Source organism: Apis laboriosa, unplaced genomic scaffold, assembly GCF_014066325.1.
Source record: "Apis laboriosa isolate Shangri-la unplaced genomic scaffold, ASM1406632v1 scaffold46_cov150, whole genome shotgun sequence".
NCBI lineage: Eukaryota > Metazoa > Arthropoda > Insecta > Hymenoptera > Apidae > Apis > Apis laboriosa.
The window spans coordinates 774,193-784,823 of record NW_025223399.1 but is presented as its reverse complement, the minus strand read 5'-3'; positions in this window follow the sequence as shown (position 1 = coordinate 784,823).

Here is a 10,631-nt window from a genome sequence, read left to right as displayed (position 1 = left end):
AACGAATTCACCTCAAGAAGAATAGTTTGGAAAGGAGAAAATAAGTATATTCTCGAGCTTTTTTTTTTCTCAAATTCACCTCGAGGAGAATAGTTTGGAAAATAAATATATTCTCGAGCTTTTTTTTTTTCTTAACGAATTCACCTCAAGAAGAATAATTTGGAAAGGAGAAAATAAATATATTCTCGAGCTTTTTTTTTTTCTAAACGAATTCACCTCGAGAAGAATAGTTTGGAAAGAAGAAAATAAATGTATTCTCGAGCTTTTTCTTTTCTCAACGAATTCACCTCGAGAAGAATAGTTTGGAAAGGAGAAAATAAGTATATTCTCGAGCTTTTTTTTTCTGAACGAATTCACCTCGAGAATAATAGTTTGGAAAGGAGAAAATAAGTATATTCTCGAGCTTTTTTTTTTCCTCAACGAATTCACCTCGAGAAGAATAGTTTGGAAAGGAGAAAATAAATGTATTCTCGAGCTTTGTACAGAAGAGACGTTGAAGAAATTTATTAATTTCGAAAGAAAAAGCGTCATCGCCGAGTTTTCACTTCAAAATTGTCGGTTCAAAGCGAAGGGAACGAGGGGGCTCGAAGAAACGTGTACCTTGGTGAAACGATCGTTTTTCACGTAGATTATAAAGAGAGTCGGCAGACGCGAGAACTCGTTGCGCAAAGGTGTCTCGAAGCCGCATTGGAAGAGTCATGGCACCGCAGTGCAGCAGGACTGCAGCCTCGCAGCCCCGACTGTAACGACTGGGACAGGATATCGAAGGAAACTCGAGAAAAACCCTCGAGATCCACGGTGGATCGATAATCTCCTCGATGCAAAACTCCTCGTTCTCGTCGCAAGTAAACCAAAGTATCAGAGAAAACACGTTTTCGATCAACGTTTCTTTAATATTCGATGGTATTGAAATCTGTGATGGCAAGAAAAGGTGCGGACGCGATTACAAGGATCGGAAAACAGATACTCGTTACTTTCTTACGTAACCGGAGTGGATTGAAAATTGACGAGCGAAGGAAATGGGAAAGGAGAGGGAACGAGTAATAAGTAACTTTTCCGTGAGAGAGAGAGAGAGAGAGAGAGAGATCGTTTCACGTAGTTTTTGTACGTAACGTAATTCCCCCGGACTAAAGGATATCCTACGGTTAAAAATAGTGTCTTTCCTCGAGCGATAACGCGCATACCGACCCGTACTACCGTGGAAAGAATCTGGCGAGAGAAACGTAATGCAGCGTAATTGCGGGTTAATTCGAGACGAGGCGAGATGCGTGGGCGATTTCTCGAGTTCGTCCGCCAAGTTTTGTCTGTCCGCCTTCTTCCTCGCCCGGGAGAGGGATTCATTTCCTGGAACGTGTCGCGCTCGATTTTTTTTTTCTTTTTCTTCTCCTGACGCGGAAAAGCGAGCGTCGAGAAAGGCGGGAAAGTGATGGCCGTTTAAAAAATCGGGGTAATAAAGTAGAAAAAAAAGTAACTAATTATTTGGTTACTTGTACAGACGGTCATTTATTATCCTCTTAGTCTCTCTCTTTCTTTTTCCCCGATTGTTGTTCCGTAGTTAATTTCCCTGCTTCTTACCGATAAATGACCGATTTAAGTTGATCTCGAGTGAAACATTAGGCTAATAACTTATCCGCGATCGGTCGCGCAAGGCAGAAATCGTTGCTCGTAAATTAGAATAATAACAGCCGTGAGAAGGAGAGAAACGAGGGAGGGAAAAGTGAAATGTAGCGAGACGGAAGAGCGCCGGCTCTCCGTTCAGCCTCGAAGAAACCGTGGAACGCGCGTTTTTGATAGATTTTTCCTCGACACGCACACACAGTTAGAATGGAAACACGCTTTCGTTCTCGGTAACTCGATCGACTTTGAACAATCCCCGACAATTCTCTTCTCTTCGTTTGGACCGATTAATCTTTTGAACTTGATCGAAAAATAAAAAAATCGTTTAAAAATACGCAACAACGATTTTTCGAAATTGAGAGAGAAAAGGTTGGAAAAGGGGGTAAAAGGATGGACGAGAGAAGGAGAGGAAAGGAGAGAGATGGCGAGGAAGAGAGGTGAAAAAGGGAGATCCGTGGTTCGGATAGGGCAACGGCTGGGCTCGGTTGCGCGCCTTAATAGAAACACCCACGCTCTCATTATGCGGATATCGTAAACATTCCCCTCATATGCCGCGTATGCAAATTCCCTCCCTCTTACCCTCGTTTCCCTGTTTCCCTCGGAGCGCAGTGGAGCAGTTTGCACGCCATCGCGTAAAGCAGTCCGCTAGTTCGAGTATGCACAGCCCTCTCACCGCTCGTGGATAAAAATTATTTAATAGTTACTTCGAAACGTATATAAACAATAATCGAAAACTATCGTAAACCGGATCAATCGTAATACGAACAAACGTTGAATATCCACTCGGTAGAAACTCAAAGCTAGCTAAAAAAGAAAAACGTGTACACGTAGCGCGTATCGTGAGAGATCGAGAGATCTCTGCTTAGATTTTCCACGTAGTTGAAAAGTTTAATATACGGAATAATAAACCTTTTCAATTCGAATTTTTCCACCTACCCCCTTTACCCTCCTTATCGAAAAAGAGTCTCTGACTGTAACGTTTCTCGATCGATTTTTTCGACGATTATAAAATTAAGCATTTGGATTGTTCGTTGGGGAGAGAATCAATTGGATGGGAAAATATAATCGCAGCGCGACGATTCGCCTCGGAGACGAATTAGAGTGCAGATTTATAGGTCGTTTCTCTGGGACGATTCTATCTACAACGATCTACAAACGATCGAATTGGGGAGCGTAGTTGTAGATAGAAAAGCAAGATGGAGATGGATGGATAATTTATGCTAATTTCTTGCCCGATCAATGGGAGATGGATTCGCAAGGAAAGGCGGTTTGCGCTCCTCCTCGCCTCGCTTCGTAAACAGTCACGCGTTTAATGACGGAGTAACAGGTAGCCGTTTGATTAGCACGAGGTTACAAATGTGAGAATGTCACGCCGCGGGTTACGCAAATGTTTGTCCCCGAGGATAAACAGCTTTGCGCGCGTCCCCTCGATCGGATATGTTTATCCGTATATGTATATCAAATGGAAATTACGCACACAAGGGATATAATAAAAATCCCCCACGCGATACGAAAACGCGCGTGCATGCGACCTCCCCCCTCCCCATTCGTCCAATTTATATATTACTGCAACGAGCGAAATTCCATTCCACGTTCGAACCACGTATTCGTGTTTCTCTCGAGAAGAGAGAGAAAAATGCCCGTCCATCATCGGCGCTAGAATCGGATCTTACCGCGATCCGCTCCAATCCAGTTCCCTCCAAGCTTAATTGGCCGTGTTGAAGAGCGGCTTCTCGTCTAATCGCGCTCATTTAATATCCATCGTGCGCGGCTCGTCGCGTTTTACAAGCCCATCACGCGTTATTTAGCATTTAGTGCCGGTGAAAACTTTCCACGTACCACGATCCCGTCCACGATTAGGCAAACCTACTAGTCCGTCGTCGGGACGATTCACTGGCATCTGGCGCGTAATCGCGAGCGGATGGCAACGGATGGGAGAAAGAGAAAGGCGTGCGTGCGGTGTTCCCGCGACGAAAATGGAGAAAACGCGGATGATGGGGCAGGTGGGGGGCGAGGGGCGAGGAAGAATGGCAAATTAGTACGAGCAAAGCGATCCCAAAAGGGTTTTGAACGGTTTTGAGCAACCTGAATTGAACGAAGGAGAACTCTCCTCTCTCTGGCGGAATTCGTTTTAAGAATTGCATCATTAAGGAAGGAGGAAGAGAAGGGACGTTAAGTTGAATCGAAATGGAAAAATTTTTCCTCGTCGTTCCCCTTTTTCCTTTCTTTTCTTTTTCCTTGCCTCGAGTTTCGTTACTTCGACCTTGCCCGCTTCCGCGTCTCGCATTGGATGTGAATCGGAGGCAAGGCCGCGCGAAGCAACGGAGAGACAAATTAGAAGGAAATCGCGCGCGTGATTCAACGTTTCGAACGGCGATCCGGCTAATCGGCGATCCGCTGGATCGGTGTTGAACGGAGGGGGGAGTCGAGTACGGAGAGACGCGGAAAATGGAAATTTCCAATTAGAGGCGGCTGAGAACGGGGCCGATTAATTAACGCGACGGAACCATGGCCCTTTCTCGGCCATCCCGTTTGCCCTTCTAGAAAACGAGGCTGACGCCCGGAATAGAAACTGAATAACCGCGGCTAACGAAATTCCAAGCAACCGTTTCGACCGATCTCTGGAATCTTGGTTAATCCCCCGATACGGATTTGCTTATTTTCCCCTCCTTCCCCGCCTTCGCTCCTAGGAAAACACGCCTATCTTCTCCCCACGCGGGGACAATCTCTCTCTCTCTCTCTCTCTCTCTCTCTCTCTCTGTTTCACGTAATATTGCTCTCTAATAAATATGGATTTAATCAACCTGGTCGCAAGTATCGCTAATCAGCATGTTCGACAAGCGTGGAGATTGCGATCTCGACTTTTTTCTTTTCTTTTTTTTTTTCTTCTTTTTCCATCACTCGGTCGTGGATCCAAGGAATCCCACGATTATTATTACGTTGGCAGCGGGTTGCTCGTTGTTACGCGAAGCTTGACAAGAATTTCTGGTTGTAACGCAATCGTTCTCGGATGCGTGCGTATGTCGCCAAAACAACGGGGGCACACGCACGCATTTCCGCAATAATATTATCGCATTCTTTCGCGATCCGGCACGAGTCCTCCACGAGGAACGTCGAATCATCGTTTTTTTTTTTTTTTTTTCGATGTTCTTCGACATCGACTCGTCGTTTCTTTCGAACCGAAGCTAAAAGAAAAATAATATTGGATCGATACAACAGCGTTCGATGAACTTTTCATCAAACTTTCGATCAAACTAACATCGACGTTAAATTTGATCGTTGTGGAAATTTGAGATAAGATATTCACCTATCCATCGAACGAATCGAAATTAATTTAGGGAGGGTATGTATTTTCACACGTGTTTTCTGCAACTTAATTCCTCCAGCACCGCGTTCAACAAAGAAGAGATAATACTTTGCGAAACGATAAAGCGCGTGACCATTTATCACGTGTACTCGTTTGAAGATTATGGTAATACAAATTGGTATAACTCGACAAGAAATTGTTGAATTAAAAAAATCCTTGAAGATTCTTAATGCTGAATTAATAATTTTTACATATTTTAAATCGGAAATTTCCGCTCGATACGTGCATTATGTTAAAACGCCTCGCTTATCGAAGAGGAAAAAGAAACAAAAAGAAGGAAGAGGAAAAACGACGAGAATGAAACAGACGAAGAGAAGGACGATTTGCGGAAAAATCGATGTTTCGACTTTTGACGTGGGGAGGAACGCGTCGCTCCCATAGACAATCGTCAATGATACGTCACAATATGCGTACAAATGGAAACAACATCCCCCAATTACCATAGCAATTGCCGTGTAACTAATAACGAGAATGTTTACTCGTGTTGGCGCCCCAAATTGGCGATCCAACCACGATTAACACGCGCCGTTATAATAAATCTCTAATCCGCAGATAGGTGAATTCTATGAAAAAAAGGGCGAGAGCGTTCGTTTAACCAATCTTTTCTTCTTCTTCTTCTTCTTCTTCGTCGATTAACCGTGGAGAACCGCAACCTGCTCTGCCGCCGATTATCCTAGTTATCTAGGGGAATTTAGTCTGTTTGGTAACTCGGGAAACTGAGAAAATTCTTCCATTTAACTCGAGTTTAAATTGTTACGAATTTATCGAGGGAACGATCGATCAGATGATCTATCCTATCTTTCCATAATCGCGCATCTTATATCACGTTCCTTCTCGTTCAAAGAGATACACACGACTTCCCCGTAGAAAATTATCGATGACTCTTTCGAGTTCGAGAACGAAAGAATAAATAAAAATGCGTTCGATTATCGAGAATTTCTCATCTCGAGAAATGATCGAAATAGAAATTTGTTGGGGAAAAAATATAAAGGCGACGAATGTAATATAAATGATTCTTCCTACTCCACGTAAGACAATGCGTCTCCACTCGTCGACGATCCTTTAACCGATTCTTTAACCTTAAGCGAACGCGACGAAATGGAATGAGACTCTTTTTATAAGCCGTCGTTGTGCTGATCTCGACTCGTCGATTATTATTTACGTAGCCTCGAATATGGAAGAGGGGAAGGGAAAAAAAGAAGAAGAAGAAAAAAGAGGAGAGGATAGAAAAGAAGAAGGAGGAGGGGAAAAAGCACGATTGAATGGCACGATAAATATTTGTCGATGCGTTAAAAGCGCAACAAAGTGTCGGGGGTTCTCGCGAACCGGAGAAATATACCAGAGTTTACAGGATTATCCGTGGCAGAATCGGGCGGGCGCGAGTGTACATCGGCTCTCGTCGGGCGAAAGCACACGCGGGTTTCCCCTCGAGCGGGGAGGAACGCGCGACGCGCTTCCTACGTAAATCACGGCCACGACGTCGAAACAACCTTTTGAAACTATACAGGCCCGACCGAGGCGGAATCTAGCCGCGGATTTTCAAAGTTCCCAAAGAAACCGATATCACCGGTATCATCTAGATATCGGACTCGTAGTCGTCCATCCCTCCCCCCGATCTTTTCTCCATTATTTTCTCCGCCAGTTTTTCCAGGTTAAACCAACTCCAGGTGTTCGCCGCCTCTATCAACGGGCCGGAAACCACCGGGTGTCCTCGAGTGGAAAACGTCCTTTCGTCGTTGCGGATACGTCCTCCGCCGAGGCAAGAGGGGAGGATCCTCTTTTTCTTTCGAATTACAAGTTCGTCGATGCGAGACGAGACGAATCGAACAGAGATGCTTTCAAGCTTTTATATATCGTTTTCGGTGGCAAATTGTCGATAATTGCGAAGTGAGTCTCGAAAATCAAGTTTTTAGATAAGATTGGATAAAAAAAAAGAGGAGAAGAAGAAGGAGAAGAAGAAGAAGAGGGAACGAGAGACTTTATAATTTTAAATTTTAATTTTAACGCGATACGATATTTTATGCTTTTCTTTTTTTTATCGCATTTAAAAAAACCTAACGTTGGAATTAATTTCGCGGAGTAGAATTATCAATTTATATCTTCGATCTTGTTCAATTTCCAACTGTGTTGCACGTAATCGTTCGATCGAAGCTGAATCGATCATAATCCAATTAGAAACGAAATAGGTTTGTTTTAAAACTTGTTCGATTGTTTGCAAGAGATAGAACTAAAAAAATATAAAACGAGTTTTTTTTTTTATTAACAAGTAGCGACATATATTATTATTAACATATAGCGACACAACTCGAGCAAATTAAAGAGACTGGTAACTACGTTACCAGATATCGTTCCTCGAAATGTTAATAAATAAGTACGTCAAGCAAAATCGATACGAGATAATCGTTTCACCGGACGTGTCGACACAAGTGGCGTGGCTGACTCATCTCGAGCTTCATCTTATCACCAAGAAAAAGCAACACCTCTGAGATACGTAAATTACGAAACGAGGAAATGCGTGGAGCGAGAAACGGCACGAAGTTGCACGGTTCAAAAGTAGCGGCGAAACATGGCCGAAGCAGCGCCAGCGCCAGCGACGATTCACCGCGGAGAAATTACTCGAAAACGATATTTACCGCGGCGATCGAAGGAACGATTCCTTCCCTGGCGCCAGACGAACCGATAAAAAATTCCCAATGACATTCACGACGGTCTCCCCGAGCGAGAAACCATTGGTCGATTTCACTTGGTGCCACTTTGATCACCATCGAGGGCGAAAGAAACGCCCTCGAAAACCGGTGATTTCGAGATCACTTCCGAACGTGTTCTCTCTCTCTCTCTCTGTATTCGCGAATTTCCTCCCTCGTCGAATCATCGGGCGCAACTCCGTCCAGGTTACCGTTAAACGAGAGGAAAACGTTGCTTACGAACGAATCAATTTTATTTCACCTCGGGCGGGATTATTGGAACACGATGAATGAAAGAGGAAGGGGCGCTCTTTCGAGAGAGTCGAAAGAGCGAGCGAGAAGGGAAGGGCGAAGAGAAAGCGAGCGGCGAAGGGGTGGGGTGGAGAGACGCGAGTAAGGACGGATGGACGGATGGAGGAAGGTATTATATGGCGAGTACGGGGCCGCGGTAAGGCGAGTTTTTATCGCGGCCGCCATCTGCCGACCGATCGTCATTACCGCGCTAAGTAATCCCTCGTACGATTGTATGTGCCACGCCGGGAGCATGCTACGGCCGCGCCACCGCGCCTCGTTACGAACGCGTATCCACCATTTTTTCGCCACCGCTAAACGCGTCGATCCGTTCTTGCTCCAACGTGATCCCCGTATGGACGTACATATATATATATATATATATATATATATATATATGCGTCTTGCCCGTTTTTCGTGGACCGATCGAGCGTGAATTACAGAGAGAGAGAGAGAGAGAGAGAGAAAGAGCGGCCGAAATAGGCGGCTGACACGACGTGATTAATCGGACCGGTGCCCGTTCGAATCGGCGGCTGTGGTCAGGATGCATCAGCCGAGTGATACGATGAAGGCTTTCGAATAACGAATGCCGGCTCATTACTCGGTCATAAGGGGTTGAATTTACGCGACGTGTATGTGTATATATATATATATATAGAAGGATAGCATAGCGGTAATACGAGACGAATAAAATAGCAATTAGCCTTATACGGAGGTTATATACGTCCTTAAGGAGCGCAGGGATATCGGAATTCCGGTTAAATTGCGAAAAATTCGCGGAAAAAGTAGCGCGGGCTGGGCAGGCAAGATCGATTCGATCGCGCGTGGAAAAGAAAGAAAGGGGAAGGGAACGCGCGGCATCTCGGAACGGGGATTGGAACTGGGAAGAAAATTTCCGATTGAAGCTTGTTCTCCGCCCACGAGCGTCTTTTCCGGTCGTTGCTCACCCGAGCCGACTCCGCCACGCGGAACGATTAAACGCTTCGCTTGGATCGCTCGGATCCCGGCATAGGTGAATGGAAAAGGAATGTGAGAAAATCGCGTAGCAACCAGCTTGGAGCGCATCGCGTCTCTATCCACCGCCAACGCGTCCCCCGACCTCGTGAAAAGAAAATCGGTGACGGATATAAACCGATTTCTCCATTGGTTTACCCGCCAATTACGATTTTCACGAAGAAACGTCGTTTAAAAGGTGGACTTCCTTTCGCGGTGTGGAGGACTCCAACGACGGGCGAGGAGAGAAAAAAGGTGGAGCAAGAACGGGAGGAATCGAATACTCGCGATTCCTCGTCAAGGATCGGTTGGCCAACTCGCGGACGGAGGGAAGCCGGACGGAATTCTGGTGGGTATCGTTGGGAGACGTTCCGAGATCTGGCGTTACAATGTTAACGGGAAAAACGACGCGATTGACCGCGGTACGCCGCGATGCGCGAAATTTTTGCCACGATAAAAATCAATGGAACAAGCTCCTCTCTCTCTCTGTCTCTGTCTCTGTCTTCGGGGAAAAACAGCGGATGCAGAAGCGGATCTCGGCTCTCGACCGACACCGTTTTCTTCCCTCCTCCTCTGGAAAGAACAATCACAGTGATTCTATTTCTTTATCAACGAGTTGTACCCTCTTACGACGTTCTCAGGATGAACGAGTCGTGAATCGTATTCAAAAATTGATATTCCTCCTATTTTTCGTTTTCTCCGTCCCCCGATCTCCCTTCGCCCCCCTTCGTGCACGGAGACCATCGATCGATCCCGATGAGGACGGCTCGTTATTATTTTTAACCGCTGTCGCAGAACTTGGTTATTACTTCACGCCACGATATTCATCGAGTGTCGGTGTATTTTTAAAATTTTTTTTCCTCCTCGCACGCTCGGCGAACCGTCGAATCGCCGAGCTAAATGCCGCGACTAATTATCGGACGACCCGGCGCTAATTTATCCTCGCTTCCAATCCCTCGAACCCAGCCAGAGACGTCCAACGTTTCCGCCCGATTATCGTCCAACAAATCGGAACGTAAATAACGGTATACAAGAAGGTGAAGAAGACAGAGGAATATCACGAAGAAATAACCGATCGATCGCTTGTCCATTAAGAAATTACGATCGAAGAGACATTTAAAGAAAAAAAAAAAAAAAAAAAAAAAAAAAAAAATCTCTCCTCGAGAAATCGCAACCCAAGATCGGAAAATTAAACGGTGTTAAAATCGACGGGAGGATTGCGATAGAAGAAGAAGAAGAAGAAGAAGAAAGGGAGGAAGATTTAATTTCTGCCTCGACGCAGAAGAAGCTTGGATCGCAACAACGGGAGCAACGGGAGAGGGATCGTTTCTAAAACAGCGCTTCTACTAAGGACGGGGCGCAGGGATACGCGCAATCCCTGGACAGGTGCGGCACACGCTGGGGCGCCCACCGTTAATGGGATCTTGGCCTGTTCCGCCGTCTTTCCGCACCCATCAGCCGTTGCGATAATCGTCGCATAAAGTGGACACATTATTGCGTTATAGGTATCCGAGATATTACGGCTGTACCACGAAGCTACGTAATGGTGGCCCCACGCGACGTTATCCTCGAGGGAGGAATTCCTTGCCTCCGCTCGCTGCTAAATTGGCAGAAATAAACGCGGAGGAAAAGAAGGTTGGGAAGATGGCGGCCGCTAGCCACGACCTGGCTTACCGCCC